We start from the raw sequence: 17,538 nt of genomic DNA, 5'->3' as shown, positions 1-17,538 counted from the left end.
TATATTTATAAATATAACTCAAACTATTGGGAGTGAGCATTATTGATCATTTTAACCAAAAACTTTGAACTGTAATTTGTGATAGATTTTAGTGTAACTACAGACTTCAAATATTGTCTTCTGTGGAAGTAAATAGCTTAGTGTACTACATTAAATCAGCTTCCTCATATTGAATAAGTTTGTTTGTAGTTCAGTGTCTAATGCTCTACTTTTTTTCCTGGGCTAATATATTTCAGTTTCCCAAGACTCCAGTTATAGAATCATAGAATCATAGAATCATTAAGGTTGGAAAAGACCTTTAAGATCAAGTCCAACCACTAACCTGACACAGCTAAGCCCATCACTAAACTAAACCAAACCATATTCCTCAGCAACTTATATATATATGTGCAACTTCAATTGCGACGTTTGGTGAGGGTTTTTTCGTTGTGTATATGGGCACGTTGAGATGCTTCTGATGATTTAAAAGAAAATATATATTTCCCTTTGAATATCCGGAACTGAAAAGAATTTTACTCGTATTTAATCTTTTTGGAGAAACTGATGAATTTTAACACTATCTAGAAAGAATTTTTGATACATATTGCAAATATGTATGACTTGTTGGGACTAAATATAACAATTCTTGTATGTGTGTTTCCCGTTTCTTTTATATGGAAAATGATTATGTAGACAGATATATATCATAGAATCATAAAATGGTAGGGGTTGGAAGGGACCTTAAGAGATCATCTAGTCCAACTCCCCTGCAGAAGCATGTCCACCTAGATTACCCCTTGTCCTGTTGCTAGCTACTATAGAAAAAAGGGATGCCCCAACCTCCTACCACCCACCATTTAGATATTTGTAAATATGAATAAGATCACTCACCCCTCAGTCTTCTCTTTTCTAGACTAAACAGCCCCAGTTCCTGCAGCCTTTCTTCGTATGAAAGATGTTTCAGTCCCCTGATCATCTTGGTGGCCCTGCGCTGGACTCTCTCCAGAAGTTCTCTGTCCCTCTTGAGCTGAGGAGCCCAGAACTGGACACAGTACTCCAGATGAGGCCTCACCAGGGCAGAGTAGAGAGGGAGGAGAACCTCCCTTGACCTGCTGGCCACACTCTTCTTGATGCATCCCAGAATGCCTTTGGCCTTCTTGGCCATGAGGGCACATTGCTGGATCATGTTTAGTTTGCTGTCAACCAGAACTCCCTGATCCCTCTCTGCAGAGCTGCTCTTCGGCAGGTCAACCCCCAGCCTGTACTGGTGCATGGGGTTGTTCCTTCCTAGATGCAGGACTGTGCACTTGTCCTTGTTGAACCTCATGAGGTTCCTCTCTGCCCAAGTCTCAAGCCAGTCAAGATCCTGCTGAATGGCAGCACAATAATGATTAGATGTTTCTATGATTCTAATCTGAATTGGGAACTGAGATTGTGTTCTGCAATATGTATCTGTATGAATTCTAGGTTGCAAAGAAAAACATGATTTGAGGTAGCTCCCAACTTTTTAGAGGGTTTAGAGCATGTACACAAGCAATTCTTAAGAAATATCTGCACACAGTGACTTGTTGCCCTATGGTAACTTGTTCTTCTGATAAAAGGTATGTAGTAAATGCATTAGTAGTAACAGTAATGAAAATCTATTCTTGTTATTATAATCACACTTCTTCCACTAGTGACTCCTGAACCAAATTGACTATGGAAGCCAGAAGCAGTGGCAGTTGCCTTTGCCTTGGCACTCATGGAGTAGGAAAAAGTGCTGTTAGAAGCAATAAAAGGATCTGTGTGTTCCCTTCCTCCCTTTGCCTTAGCCACTGTTTCCTACAGTCTCCTGTCCTTTTTCTACTGTAATGGTTTATGGTGTCTGGAATGAGTCATATGACACAAATAAATATACAGAAATAGAGTTTAATACTCATAGAATAGGTTAGAAAAGACCTTTACGATCATCAAGTCCAGCCATTAACCTAGCACTGCGACATCTACTACTAAACCATGACCCTCGGTGCCAACTCTACCTCCAGGGATGGTGACTCAACCACTTCCCTGGGCAGCCTATTTCAATGCTTGATAAATGTTTCAGTGGCGTTTTTCCTAATATCCAAGCTAAACCTCCCTTGGCACAACTTGAGGCCATTTCCTCTTGTCCTGTCGCTTGTTACTTGGGAGAAGAGACTGACTCTCACCTTGCTACAACCTCCATTCAGGTAGTTGTAGAGAACGATAAGGTCTTGTGGTGGTTTAGTCCTGACTGGGTGCCAGATGCCCACAAAGTCATAATATCACTCCTCCTCCCAAACTTGACAGGAGAGAGAGAAATCTAATGAGAGGTTTGTGAGTCAAGATAAGGATAAGGAGATCACTCAGCACTTAGCCTCATGGACAAAACAAACTCAACTCGGGGAGAAAAGGTTTGATTTATTAATGAACAATGAAAACAGAGCAGGGAGATGACAAATAAAACCAAATCTTAAAACACCTCTCCCAACCTCTCCTTCTTCAAAAGACTCTCCTTCCTTTCCCCCCAGCAGCACAGGGGATGGGGGTTATGGTCAGTTCATTACAAATGGACTTTGCCGCTGCTTCTTCTCAGGGAGAGGTCTCCTCACACTTCCCACTGCTACAGTGTAGGGTCCCTCCCACGGGAGACAGTCCTTCACAAACTTTTCTAACATGGGTCCTTCTCATGGACTACAGTTCTCCACGAACTGCTCCAGCATGGGGCCTCCCATGGCAGAAGTTCTTTACATGCCTCCCCAATGTGGATCAGCCACCAGGTGAACAGTCCTTCAGGTACAGACTGCTCCATTGTGGGTCTCCCATGGGGTCACAAGTCCTGACAGTAAACTTGCTCTCTGGTGTGAGCTCCTCTCTCCCCACAGGCTCCCAGGTCCTTCCAGGAACTTGCTCCAGTGTGGACTTCCCATGGAGTCACAGCCTCCTTCAGGCATCCACCCGCTCCGGTGTGGGGTCCTCCACAGGCTGCAAGTGGATCTCTGCTTCCCAGTGGTCCTCCATGGACTGCAGTGGGACAGCCTGCCTCACCATGGTTTTCACCACAGGTCACAGGGGAATCTTTCTTCTAGTTCATAAGCAGCTCCTTCCCCTCCTTCTCCACTGACCTTGCTGTCTGCAGAGATGTTTCCACATTCTCACTCCCTGTTGCTTCTGCAGTTTAGCAACTGCCCAGCAACTTCTTCCCCTTCTCAAATATGTTATTCATAGAGGTGTTACCTCCATCACTAATTGGCCAGGCCTTGGTCAGCTGTGTATCCGTCTTCAAATTGACTGGTATTAGCCCTATCAACAACAGGGGAAGCTTCTGGCAACTCTTTGTTTAAAGAAGCCGCCCCTGTAGGCCCCCACTACCAAAACCTGGCCCATGCAAAACCACTGCAGGTCTCCTCTGAATTTCCTTTTCTTCAGAATAAACAGCCCCAGTTCTATTAGCCACTCCTCATAAGAATTGTGCTCTACTCTTCCCATTTGTTGCTTACTGAGTCACATTCAGGAGGCCTTAGGCATGGTGAGGTAGGATAAGGATGCATGTTTATGCATGTTTTGTGGTACCCTAGGGCTGTTCCACATTCAGCTGTCTGAAGTGAGATTTGATTCAGTAAAAGCAGATGAGTGGGTGTGATGTGGAAATTAACTATGAGCATTAGTCAGGAGTATACTTTAATCTCATTTCTCCTCTCCCCTATATGACCTGAACAAGTAAGGAAAGGAAGAGAAAATAGAGGAAACATGGGGACCTCTCATACACTGCATGAGAAGAGTGAAATGTTTTGCCTCTGTCATCCTACCTTAAAAACAAAGTCATTTTAGAAGTGGACATGAGTTGTTCTTGTTGAGTTTATTTTTTAACCTGAGTCCTCAGCTTTTAAAAAATGAAACTTTTTACTGAAATTTACTGAAATTTTATTTTAGGTATTGTCCTTCATGCAAAAATGATTCTAATGAAGTTGTATAGGCTGGAGAAAAACTCAAACAAATTAAAAAGAAAGCAAAGATGCCATCTGACAGTACTGAAAGCCAGAGAGACTGGGGCAAGGTAGAGTGTATTTTAATTTTAAAATAGCTCACCATTCATGCATGTGTTACATCTTTAACTATATTTATATATGCATTGCACAAAATTAAATACAGGATTGAACAGACTGTAAAGCAATGTTGAATCCTGTACACTGTCTACTGAAAGTTAAAACATCTGAATAATTATTCAGATGGCTAGAGGTAAATAAAAAATAATATAATTAATTAATTAATTAAAACTGCTGCTGAAAATTTTTATATTAATATATTTTGAAGCATTTGTTATAATGGTTGGATGTCATGATATTTTAAATATTATAAAATTCATTCTCCCTGATGTGTTTTTTAGGGCATGGCTTGTGTTGGTCATACAAAGGAATGCACTATTGTCCCTTCTAATCATTATGGTCCTATACCTGGTGTTCCTGTTGGGACAACCTGGAAATTCAGAGTTCAGGTATGTTTTTATATTTGTAATAGAAATAAATCTGAATAATACTTACAGTTTGGGCCCAAAAATTATTTTTGGACTGGCAATTGTCATATTTGCTAAGAATATATACAGAGAGTTTATTTCAATTCTAATATCCCAAATATTGCCAATTAAAGTGGAATTTGAAGTATACTGATTTGAAAATATAACTTAATTACTGTCACAGTTTGACACAACAGCCATTTCTGGTAATGGAGAAGGGGCTGTAAAGATAGCTCCTGTAAGAAGTTGCTCGCAACTCTCCCCAACTCTGAGCCAGACCCACTTTTGGGGCTGAGCCAATTAGATGCCTCCATGACTACTTTTTAAGAAGAAGCCAGAAGAGGAGGGTTCTTCCTGTTGCTTCTTTCCTTTTCCCTTTTTCTTCTCCCGCTGGTGGTGGTGCAAGGAGTGGGAAGAGTGAGAGAAACAACCATTCGGACTCCAAGGTCAATGAGGAAAGAGGAGGAGATGTTGGAACAGGGACTCCCCTGCATTCTACGGAGAGGACTAGTGAATCTGTGATTTGTTAGCATTTTGCTAAAGACGCCACATCAAGGGCAGAGACACATTTTGCTAAAGACCGCGGACAGGGACAGAGACTCATTTTGCTAAAGAAGACCCCTTGCCAGAGGCAATGACTCACTTTGTTAAAGATCCCAAGCCAGTGGCAGTGACTATGGCCAGAGGAGGCTGTGTCCCGTGGGAGGGACCCAATATTCACAGAAGCTGTAGCTGTGGAGAGGAACCCACACCAAAGAAGCTCATTAAGTCGAATACTGGAGTTTGTTTTGCCTGGAACTGTAAATTGGCAGCAAGCTCTCCCTACCCTTGTCTTAATCCACAACAACCTTGCTTATCTTTTTACTCCCATTTCGCTGGGGCCTCTGCCATCCTAACAAGGGTGGGAGTGAATGGGGGGTACTGAGCGAGAGACTGTCATGGTGCTTCTTTGCTAGCTGGGCCAAACCACAACAATTGCAATTGTAAAAATAGTACTTATTTTTAAAGGGGAACCTGCTATAATTATGATGAACTTACATCTCATGTGTTAAACTCCCAACTGATATAATTAGAGGAAGTTCTGAAGTCCACTGCTATGGAACATGAACCAATGTGCAGGTGCAATATAGTTCCTGTTTCAATGCATATTTCTCTTCCAGTGTGTTGTGGTGCCAGACTTGGTGCTAATGTAGATGCTATCCATACTTAGCACAGAAAAGAAATAAGATTTTAATGAGGGTTCTGAAGTTCTGGTGGGGGTGGAACTCACTGTTCCCAAGGTAATAGCCACCTCTGATTGTATCACTATAAATTGATTACCTGTTCCTTTTGGGCTAACAAATGTTTTAAACTTATACAAGCCAGTACTGACTACTGAAAGAAGTAGTCTACCCAGTCATGTCCACTTCTTGCACTGTCCCTTCTGTTTTCTGTCACAAATATTTCTCAGACTATATGATAAACTATATTGGAAAGCAATCTGGCAGAAAATCAATACTTTGTGGAGAGTAATTTTCCCAATCCGTTTCACTTTGTAGTTATACAAATACTGTGTCAGCATAAAGGGGGCAGGAATGAGCAGTGTGAAGAAGAACCTATTTCAGGAGTATTCTCATCATAGCCAGATGAATAGCCAGAGACTTTTTCTTTCCCTTGGGAAGAGGGATAAGGCAAAAACCAAAAGCCTCTTCTAATATGTTTCCTGAAGTCTTCATCCCACCCATTGCCTCCAGAGATAGTACATATTAAAAAAAAAGGGATTTCTTATGGAAAATGGGTGTCAGAATAATTTTGAATTAAGTATGACATGCAAGATTTCAGGCTAAAAGGGTCAACAGCAGAGATTTTACCCCTTAGCAACAGTTTTCAGTTTCTCCCCTTAATAGAATTTGCAGTAAAACAGCTGAATACTAAACAAATTCCTTGAATCTTGTCTGACTTTGGTGCTAATGTGAGAACTACCATCAATACAGATATTAGAGAACAGCAAAGCAAATTAATTTTCTAATGTAAAATTGCAGTGTTAGTGTAAATTATTCATTGATTTTAAACACAAGTACTCATTTGAGAAAGTTAATGTCTTTTGTGATATTTTGATTTATCCCTACCATATTTGAAGAACTTTTCTGTGAAGCAAACTAAAATAAATACTTCAAAAACATAATTATATTCTGAAAAAGTACTTCTGTAGCCCTTAATCTTTAAATTACTTTTCAGGTAAATGATATTCTCTTAGACAGGGGAAGTTTTAAAAATAATTTCTACAAACTCAAGATCTCTGAACCATACTTTATTGTTACTGGATCAGCCAGTATGAGCAAGAATAAAAGTTAGGATTTAATCTTTTTAAGGATTCATAGAACCATTGAATGGTAGAGATTGGAAGAGACCTCTAGAGATCTTCTAGTCCAACTGCCCTGCTAAAGCAAGTTCACCTAAATCAGGTCACGCAGGAACATGTCCAGGTGGGTTTTGAAAACCTCCAGAGAAGGAGACTCTGCAACCTCCCTGGGCAGCCTGTTCCAGTGCTCCATCATCCTTACAGTAAAGATTTTCCTTGTGTTTAAGTGGAACCTTTTATGTTCCAGCTTATGTCCATTACTCCTAGTCCCATCACTGGACACCATGGAAAAAAAGATTTTTCCTTCATCCTTTTGACATATACCTTTTAAATACTTGTAAGTATTAATGAGGTTCCCCCCTAGTCTTTACTTTTCTAGGACAAACAGCCCCAGATCCCACAGCCTTTCTTAATAAGCAAGATATTCCAGTCCCCTGATCATCTTGGTGGCCCTGTGCTGGACTCACTCTACAAGTTCCCTGTCTCTCTTGAGCTGGAGAGCTCAGAACTGGACACAGTACTCTAGATGAGGCCTCACCAGGGCAGAGTAGAGGGGGAAGGGAACCTCCCTTGACCTGCTGGCAACACTTTTTGAGATTGCATTGATGGAATAGATCAAATAGATCCCTGTACTTCCAAGTGCTGATTGCTAACAGGAATATAAGTGAAGAAATTTGTTTTTCTCAGAAAATTAAGCAAATAAGACTTATAGTGTAGGGTGTAGATATTACAAGAATTATAATTTGTATATAGTTATTTAATAATGGCTATGTATTAACTACATACTATATAATATATTGTCCTGTCCTGGTTTAGGCCCATCAGGGAACAAAGACCACGATTAACCTCGAGTACCGAAGAGGCTGAGAATTGCTCAAGGGCAGGGAGGGCTTAATTGCCGCTTAAGGTTCAGGACAAAACAGACCAGGCCACTCGGTTTGGGGAAGAAAACAGAAAATAATTTAATGCAACATCAACTAAAACATACCCCCAAAAAACCCAAAACATAACCAAAACAAAACAACACAGAGTAATACATCAATGAAGAGTCCAACCAGCCTTTTTAAGAACACCTTCTTGCCACCCCTCCCCTCTTCCCGGGATCAGAGCCCTGATCCCAGGGTTTTTACCTTGCCCCCCCCTGAACGGTTCGAGGGGGCAGACAGTGGAGGTCTCAGTCAGTCTGCTCCCCATAGCTTCTGCCGTTTATCCCTCCTCAGGACGGGTGAACTCCACACCAGTCCTCCCTGCAAGTCCGTGGGGTAACTCACACGCATGGCAGCCCTGCACGGGCTGCTCCGACGCGCACCCATTCCAAAGGCTGCAACTCCTCTCTGCCTCTCGTGTGGGGCTGCTCTGCGACGTGCAGGCTCTCCAACACGGCCTGGGCCATGGCCGTCTCCCCACACAGTCCCTCGCCCATCCGGGCTCACTCACATGGAGCTGCTGGTAACTCTCAGTCCTGCCAGGGGTCTCCATAGATTGCAGGGGCACAGTTTGCATTCTCGCCACGGCTTGCAGAAGGGTCTCCGGTCTACTGCTTCTCCTTCCTTCCTCCTTCTCTGGCCGAAGGGTCCGCGTGGTCGCCTCCATCTTGTATCACTCTTCCACCTCCTGACTCGCATTCCAATTCCCGTCCCTTAAATAGTGATTGCAGAGGTGCCAGATTGGCCCAGCCGGGCCGGAGGTGGGTCTGAACCCAGGAGGCGGGGGAGAGTCCGCAAACTCTTTACCGGGTCTTCACTGCAACCCGCTCCCCCTGTTACTAAGCCAAAAGCTGCTCCTTGCTAAACCAGAACATATATGTAGGATATTGTGAAAGCTATGAGTGTGCAAGAGTTCAGAACTCAAGCAGATAAATTAGTAAGCATTGACTGATTTCCATGAAATACAAAAAGTATTACTTTGGCTCAGGAAATCATCCCGAGTTCACATTAAGTAGGGTAGGCCTTATATGTATTCATGACTTTTCCTCGAAGGGGCTGAAAAATGTTAATCATTTCTGGGAAAGGGTCCTCTGCTTCTCGCGCATGCTTTGTTCCATCTCGGGGGGGGGTCTTTTTCACCCTCTTTAGGTGGTCGTCGGAGGAAGTCAGTAGTCTTCCTCACGGTGTCCCCCAGGCGACCTCCATGTGTATATCTCTGCAAAACTGGTTCAAGCTAATCTCCCCAAAACATCTGCCAAGCTGCTGTTACAAGAAGCAGAAACACCCTCCTTATCAAAACCTGGTTCAAGCTAGTCTTCCAGGACACCTGTCAAGCTGCCGTTACGAAAAGCAAGAACAAGTTACACAAGAACAAATAAAGTTACCAAAAATTATCATCCATATTCGTTGATCCACATTGACACGAATCAAGGGAACACATTTCACAGAGCCCAACCTGCCGAGTTACCCCTCGGACGACTTGCAGGGGAATGCCAAGTGGGCAGAGTCGGGCGGGGGTGCAGCTCAGGACGATCAGAGGAGTGGGGGAGCGCGACCCCATGTTAGACTTGACACCATCGGGCACGCGAGGGGAGACAAAGAAAACACAGGAGAGACTAATACCGACTGCGCCGCCGGCGCCGGGGACGGCACGGAGTGAGCCAGACCCCCCCGCCCCTTCCATCCGCAGCCGCCGCCGCGCAGCCGCTTCCCGCGATCCGGTCAGTGTCTCCGGAGCCCCCCCACACACACCGCGCGCCGACACCGCCGCGCGCCCTACCCCTCGGGGACCGCAGGGCTCATCCTTTCCATCCTCAATCCCTTGCCTCAACGAGTGTAAAAACTGTTGGTCGTGATGTTATGCATTTTGCTGTAAATGTGATGATGAATACTGGTTTTCTTACAGGGGAAACTTTCTAAGGTGTTTTAGGTGTCAGGAACAGAACATTTTGACATTGAGAAGCTAAAAGGTGGTTTGTGTTTTAGACTCATTGGTGAAGGATTTTTTTTAATCAGGAGTAAAAAAAAATGGATTTTGTCATACTGTTGATGCTTCAAATGCTTGTGGTAAATGGTTTTAGGCAATTTCAACACACCAAGCAAAACGTGGGTTACACTGGCCAAAGCAATCAATCAGTCTACAAAATGTTTATCAATGACCACTCCAGATAATCCTTTTTCTACCTGTTTGGTAGGAGTTCCATCAGATGTGGCACAATGGCCTGTATCAAATGCATTGAAAACAAATCCCTTAGTTAAGGGTAATGGCAAAGTTGACAGCTGGGATTTGATCATTTCATGGTCGCCAATAATGACAACAGAGCCACAGGAGTTAGAATTATTGGGATCTATAAAGATGGATTTTTGTGTTATGTTTAATTTTACCAGCAATACCGAAACATTTGGGACAGAATGTGGATCCCATCCTGGGCATGTATAAGAACACAACATCTTGGTGCAATTATACTTCACCAAAAAGATCCAGGTCTAGTCTTGTGCCTGTACAGTTACCAAAGGGAATTTTTCTGATCTGTGGGGACCAGGCATGGCCTGGAATACCCTTGAGATTACAAAGGGAACCACGCAGTTTGGGACGACTGACGATCTTGATGCCTAATCACACAATGATTTAGAAACATCATTGTCCAAAACAATTTGTGCATGCATTTACTGGCGAATGTGATGACCATGTTACCTTTGGTCTCCCTCAGCAATAATAGCAACTAGGATATTTGCTCCAGGTGTAAGAGTATCTGCTTTATTAACTCAACTATGCAAATTAGGATGCTGACTTAGCAAACAAAGTAACCAAACCTCAATGACATTAGAAGGCTTGATTAGTGATGTAAGTAGTATTAGACATGCACTTGTGTATCATTCTATGCATGATATCCTCATTGCTCAGGAGGAGGCATTTACTGTACATCAAGAGAGAGATCTAGAAACCATGTTATTTAGGGAAACTAACTTTGTTTGCTCCTCGACAGTAGGAATGGTTAAAAATTACCAAGTTGTGGAAAACAAGAGATATCCACAATTTAAAAGGAGATTGTGATGGTAAAGTACAATTGTGGTCCATTACGGCGAATGTATTTGCTTCAGTATTTGTACCTGGGTTGTCTGCAGCCCAGGCCTTACAACAGTTAGAAAAATTACTGTGTTGGTCGGAGCAGAAAGCTAATGTTACTACTGATGTTATTGAAAAATTGTTAGCAGACCAGAAAAGCCTTAGACATGCCTTATTGCAAGATAGTGCAGCTATTGATTTTTTGCTATTGGCACAAGGGCATGGATGTTAAGACTTTGAAGGCATGTGTTGTTTTCATCTTTTTGACCATAGTGAATCTATTCACAAAGCTTTGGCATATTTAAAGGCTCACGCTAAGAATATTACGGTGGGTTATAACCCTTTTGGTAATTGGCTTCAATCAGCTTTTGGGGGGTTGTCACCTTGGTTGACTATGTTAATCAAAGAAGGGTTAAGATGGATTTTGTTTATTTTGCTTTTGCTTGTAATGTTTAGAATAATATATAGTTGTATTATGAAGACAGTGCATAAATTGACTGACTTAGTCTTGATTGTGCAAAAACAAAACGGGGGAATTGTGGAGAAAAAATGAGGGAGCATGGACATGGATCCTGGGGTATAATGTTAGGCCTGAAGGGGCAAGGCAATCTGAGTTCTAGTTATATGAATTTAATGCACAATCAAGACCAGAGTCAGAGCCATGGTTAAAGCAGTTGCTGTCACATAGTCAACATAGACAGCAGGCTGCTTTCTGTTCCCTCAAGGTCGGACTGCTTTCAGCTAACGAGCTAACAGCTCAAGGTGGAAAACAACTTCGGAGAAAAACAAGATGGGAAAATGTGAGGGAGCTTGCTTATCGCAGAAACCGCAAGTAGGATGAACATAAGAATGTAATCTATTAGCTGCTGTTGCTGAGCTAGCTTTGAAGCTGCTGTGTATATAAGTTAGAGCCTGCTCTCAATAAAGAAGAAGATTTCTGCTATCACTCACATTGAGTAGGACTGATTTCTTCCCACCCAGCTGAGAATCGGACCCTGGGTTGATCGCTGCATGAAGTAGGCTTGGAGCTGGTTTTTCAGGCTTCGAGCCTGGGTTTTTCAGGCTTCGAGCATGGGTTTTTCAGACTTAGGGTCTGGTTCATTTTTCAGGCTTCGAGCCTGGTTTTCAGACTTCGAGTCTGGTTTTTCAGGCCAAGAGCCGAAAACTTCGCGGCATTAAGTTTCACAAGAAGGACAGGCAAAGAAAAGATTGGAAAAGGTAACAATCAACAAAGGGAATTTGTTAGTGGTATCTGCTTTTCAACTGTTTATGAGAAGCCTCTTTAGAAACAATGTAATTGTCAAAAAAGATGCAGCCAGAACTCATTCCTGTCTTTCCTTTCTTCCTTCCTCTTTCCTTTTCCACAATTTTTCCTACCTTAAAATAGGTAACTTTATCCTATTTCTCTTCTGCTTTCCAAAGCTTGAATTATTTGCTTCCTTGCACCAAATTTTTTCAGCAGTTAACAAGATTTTTTGATATTCTCACTTCTCTTAATGTTTTATGCCTTTCTCCCTCTTTCCTTATGTTGTTTCTATAAAATTATTTTTTAATAGTCCTGTTTATAAAGTACATAATGTATTAGATAAAATGAGTTTCTACTCTACATAATTTTTCTATTATCTCAGTAGAAGCACTAACCTTGGAGATAATATAGCTGTAGATGCATGTTTCATAGCAGTGTCTCAACAAGCTACTCAGCCTCAGAGACTGACAGACAGAAAATAAGGTTACATTAAATCACAGTTCTCTGTTGCAATGTTGGTTCCTCTGTTGTACACCTGGTTTTGAATCTAACAAACAAGTAATGAAGAATCAAAAGTAAGATTTTAAATTACATCAATGTTCTTGAGCATAGTGTTACTATTGGCTAGGCTTGTCATGGTTTGACATGACAGTCTTTTCTGGTAAGGGGGAAGGGGCTGTGAAGATGGCTCCTGTAAGTAGTTGCTTGAAACTCTCCCCAGCTCTGAGCCAGACCCACTTCTGGGGCTGAACCAATTAGATGCCTCCACGATCACTTTTTAAGAAGAAGATGGAGCTGAAGCTGTGCTGGAGCAGAGACTCTCCTGCATTCTACGGAGAGGACTGGTGAAGCTGAGATTTATTTGCATTTCTTTAAAGACCCTGCATCAGTGATAGAGACTCATTTTGATAATGACCCCACATCAGTGGCAGAGACTCATTTTGCTAAAGCTGACCCTGGAGCAGGGGCAGCGATTAACTTCATTGAAGGCCCTGAGACAGGGACAGTGACTATGGCTGTAGGAGGCCATGTCCCGTGGGAGGGATCCAACCACTTCACTACAGACTCTGAGCCAGGGGCAGTGATTTCCTTCTTTAAAACTATGGCTGGAAGAGGCCGTGTCCCGAGGAAAGGACCCAATATCCACAGTTGTAACTGTGAGTAGGAACCCACGACAAAGAAGCTCATTAAGACTATGCCCAGAGGAGGCCCTGTCCTAAGAGAGGGACCCTATAACTGCAGAAACTGCAACCTTGGCAAAGAATCCACACCAGAGATATTCACTAAGGACTGCGTCCCGTGCGAGGGACCCTGTATCGGCAGAAGCTGCAGCTGTTGGGAGCAACTCACACCAGAGAAGTTCGTTAAGGACTGTGTCCCGAGGGAGGAACCCCGTGTTTGAGCAGGGGAAGAATGCCAGGAGTCATCTTCATCTGAGAAGAGAGAAGTGGCAGAGCCCATCTGTGAGAGACTGACCACATCCCCCATTCCCTGTCCCCCTGAGCCATTGAAGGGGGGGGGGAGGTAGAGATATCGGGAGCAGTGAGCTGGGCCCGGGAAGAAAGGAGGGAGATCTTAAAGTGCTGGTTGTAATTTTCTCATCATCCTACTCCCTTTTTGCTTTTGTGAAACCTCTCTTTTGGGGATATTCAAAACCCATCAGGACATGGTCCTGGGCAACCAGCTCTAGGTCACCCTGCTTGAGCAGGGGACTTAGACAAGATGACCTGCAGAGGTCCTCAAAAACCTCAAAAATTCTGCGATTCTATGACTGAATGATTATATGACTTGTTTAGTCACATATATACACGAAAATACCTATCTGTCAATATATAAAATATTATATGATTAAAAGTTAAGATTTTCTTTAGTACTACAAAACCAAAATAAAAACTTTTTTTTTTAAAAAAAAAGAAGCTATTAAATCCAATACAGGGCGTAGGCACAAATGTGACTTGAACCAGCCAGCTTGAATAAAGAGAGTAGGGACAAGTTAATGCAGCTGGCAAGCTACTTCCAATTATCAGAAACAGGTGCTGCGAGTTAATCAATTGGGCCATGGGTGATCACATGGGCAGAGGCAGCATATAAGGAAGTAGCTAGCAAAGGAAGGGTGGGTTCTTGTCAGCTCTGTTGGTTTTACTATGGTGCCTGTGCTTATCTGTACGTGCATTACCTAGATTCTCTACATCTTTGAATGAATATAACTTGCACCGCTCACAACATTTGGTTACCCCGACATGATCAGCCGAATTTATTGGATTAAGAACTCTTGGCAGAAAATTGCTTGGATTCCTGTCTGAAAAGGCAAGGGAGCCCTCTAAACTGGTATAATGGGAAAGGTGATAAGCAAAGAGGAAAACCCTCTTGACACCCTCCAGCATATTCTTGCTGAGAAATGATTCAACTATGAAAGAGAGATTTTGTTAAGACTTGTAAGATGGGAACAAGGATGTAGGTTTCTTCACATTCCCATAGGAAGTATATGAAATGGGACATTGACAAAATCTAGGAGACATGTTGAATAATGCTATTGGCCTATGTAAACTGGTATAATCCCTTCTACAACAGCTAGAAGCTGAGCGGACTATGGCTGCTGCCGTGAACCTAGAAAATGCTATGTCATCTGTGTTCCCAGTAGATGCTAAAAGGTTCTTTAGAGATGGTGACTTTATAGTCCCATCAGTTCCACCTCTAGAAAAAATACCAACAGATTCTTTGGAGGTGATAATGTCATAGTACCCTCGGCTCCACCTCTAGAAGAGGAGAGCATGGATGTGAGCCCACAACCCCCGCTCCAGAAATCACTGGAGCACCGTTCCAGGAGCCAAATGCATGCATTGTTTCTCCTCCCCTCCCACTCACCCTTCACCGTCCTGCCCCATCCCATCCTTCTTCCATGCTTGAAAGAGTACCTGGCAAAGAACGAACGTTACACCTTGCCCACAATACTACAGATCTGCCATTGCCCCTGAGTTCATCAATCCCTGAGTGTATTCTTCTTCCATCATCACTCCCAACCTCTAGTGAAGGGGAAGATCAACAAAGACAATTATTAAAGGAAGAATTAATACGACACGGAGAAGATATGAAACGGTCTTTGGCCCACTTGGAGGAACTGATGGAAAAACCAAAAGCAACAGCTAATCAACTGTTGGAACGAATTAATGAATTAACTAAACCAGAGATTAAAGTTTCATCCCCACAGGTGCTCAGAGATCCCCGGCCAGATAACTATGATCCGACTAAGAAATGGAGAGGCCTCATACGTGATGCGGGAATCGAAGGAGAATTTATTCCACAAGCCTTTCCAGTAATAGTAGCACAAAGAAAACGACAATGGGCACCTTTGGATTGGAAGTTGGTAAGGGAAGGCCAGAAAGCTGTAATGCAATATGGCTTGTCCAACCCGTACATTCAAACGTTATTGGATCATATTTTTGCCAGTGGATTAATGACTCCATTTGACTGCCGGAAGCTAGCAGAAACTTTCCTGAAGCCCACTCAGGTATTACTATGGGAGTCTGAATGGGAAAAAAGAGTTGATCTGGCAGTAGTAGAAAATATGGACTTACAACAGGGAGATCCGCGGCGAGTCGTCACAGCAGATATGATGTTGGGTAAAGGACCGTTTGCTAACCCTCAGGTACAAGCCTGACTGCATGAAGCTATTCTGCAGCAAGCACAGACACTGGCTCGTCAAGCATTTAAGATTGTTCCTGACATGGGGGTGCCAGTTCCCTCATATACAACTATTATACAGAAACCTAATGAGCCTTTTATGACCTTTTTTAGACCGTCTAAGAGCAGCTCTGGATCGTATACCAAACATGTTAACTGAAGTAAAGGCAGAAATAGGGAATGAAGTTAATCGCTGCCCCTGCTCCGGGGTCAGCTTTAGCAAAATGAGTCTCTGCTCCTGACACGGGGTCATTATCAAAATGAGTCTCTATCACTGATGCGGGTTCTTTAAAGAAATGAAAATAAATCTCAGCTTCACCAGTCCTCTCCATAGAATGCAGGGGAGTCTCTACTCCAGCATGTCCTCCTCTCCTTCATCACTGAACTTGGAGTCCACATGGTTGTTTCTCTCACTGTTCCTACTCCTTGCACCACCACCAGCCAGAAGAAGAAAGAAGGGCAGAAGAAGAAGGAAAAAACAGGAAGAAGATGGAGGAAGAAACGTCCCCTTCCGGCTTCTTCTTAAAAAGTGATCGTGGAGGTGTCTAATTGGCTCAGCCCCAGAAGTGGTCTTGCTCAGAGCTGGGGAGAGTTGCGAGCAACTTCTTACAGGAGCCATCTTTACAGCCCCTTCCCCCTTACCAGAAAAGGCTATCATGTCAAATCATGACATTTACACATACATATCAACATGTACTTGCATAGTCAGTTTTCAGTGATCAGCTATCTATTTTTATTTGGCTGGCTGGAACTCTGATTTGATACAGTTTGATGACTGTTATATTCTTATGACAATGGCAAAGCAATGCAAAAAACTTATAAAATTCCATAAAAGGGTGTGTATGGGGACGTGAGTACAGGAGTTGGGTAGACCTGAAAAAAGAGAAAATGTTCAGAAATGAAGGAAGGCTGTAAATGTGATTGTATTTTCCTGAGTTGGTTAAATTTTAACATACTTGACATAGTTTTCACCAAAAAAAATTTGACTCACTATGATCTTTCTTGCATAATTATTTACATGCATTTAAAATACTACTGAATTAGAAAGATAATCTGTATCTTCTTTGTATTGGCCTAAGCAACCATGAATCTGGTTTTAAATGTTACTTTATGGCAAAAATCGTGAAGATTTTTCCTAAGGGGCAAAGTGTACCATACCTATTCATCTCTGTGTCAACACTGTGCTATATTATTCTTTCTTTCCATTGGATGTCTTTTCTTCTCTGTTTTTTTTTTCCTTAAAAAAAACCAACTAAAAACATCATAAAATTATTTCCTTTAATGGCAATCCTGTTGCACAAACACACTTATGGAAATCAGTTTTTAAGCAGAAAAATTATTGCAGAAGGTCAGGTGTTTCAAAAGGTACTTTGAAATTTGTTCTTTTTTAACTCAAGGTTAGTGAAGCAGGTGTTCACAGACCCCATGTTGGTGGAATTCATGGACACAGTAACGATGGAGCTTATTCACTTGTACTTGATTTGAAGATTAAGTGGTATGTCATTTAGTCAAATCACTAATATGCTATTTTAAAGTTTATAAAGATGAAAAATGGTGTCTATTGCTGATCCTAAAATTAGTACTTATGAAAATGAGTATGAAAAGTTACATATACCCGATATCTTATTTGCTATATGTGACTATTTTTAGAATAAATTTTAAAATAGATTTTTCTTAAATATTATTCTTAGTCTCATATTAATTACATTTAAACTTTAGAATGTTTATGGAACTCAAGTTTCAACGTGCTTATATAATCTGAATTTATTATCATTTAAAATATATTTT

General features: G+C 42.1%; 1 pseudogene; it reads left to right on the top strand.

The window, feature by feature from the left end:
• The window catches only part of LOC133628593 (E3 ubiquitin-protein ligase UHRF2-like), a 203,514-nt pseudogene that overhangs the window by 12,816 nt on the left and 173,160 nt on the right, over positions 1 to 17,538 (top strand).

This window comes from Colius striatus, chromosome W (assembly GCF_028858725.1).
Source record: "Colius striatus isolate bColStr4 chromosome W, bColStr4.1.hap1, whole genome shotgun sequence".
Classification (NCBI taxonomy): domain Eukaryota; kingdom Metazoa; phylum Chordata; class Aves; order Coliiformes; family Coliidae; genus Colius; species Colius striatus.
The sequence above is the reverse complement of the archived record's forward strand: the minus strand, read 5'-3'. Positions and strand labels throughout refer to the sequence as shown.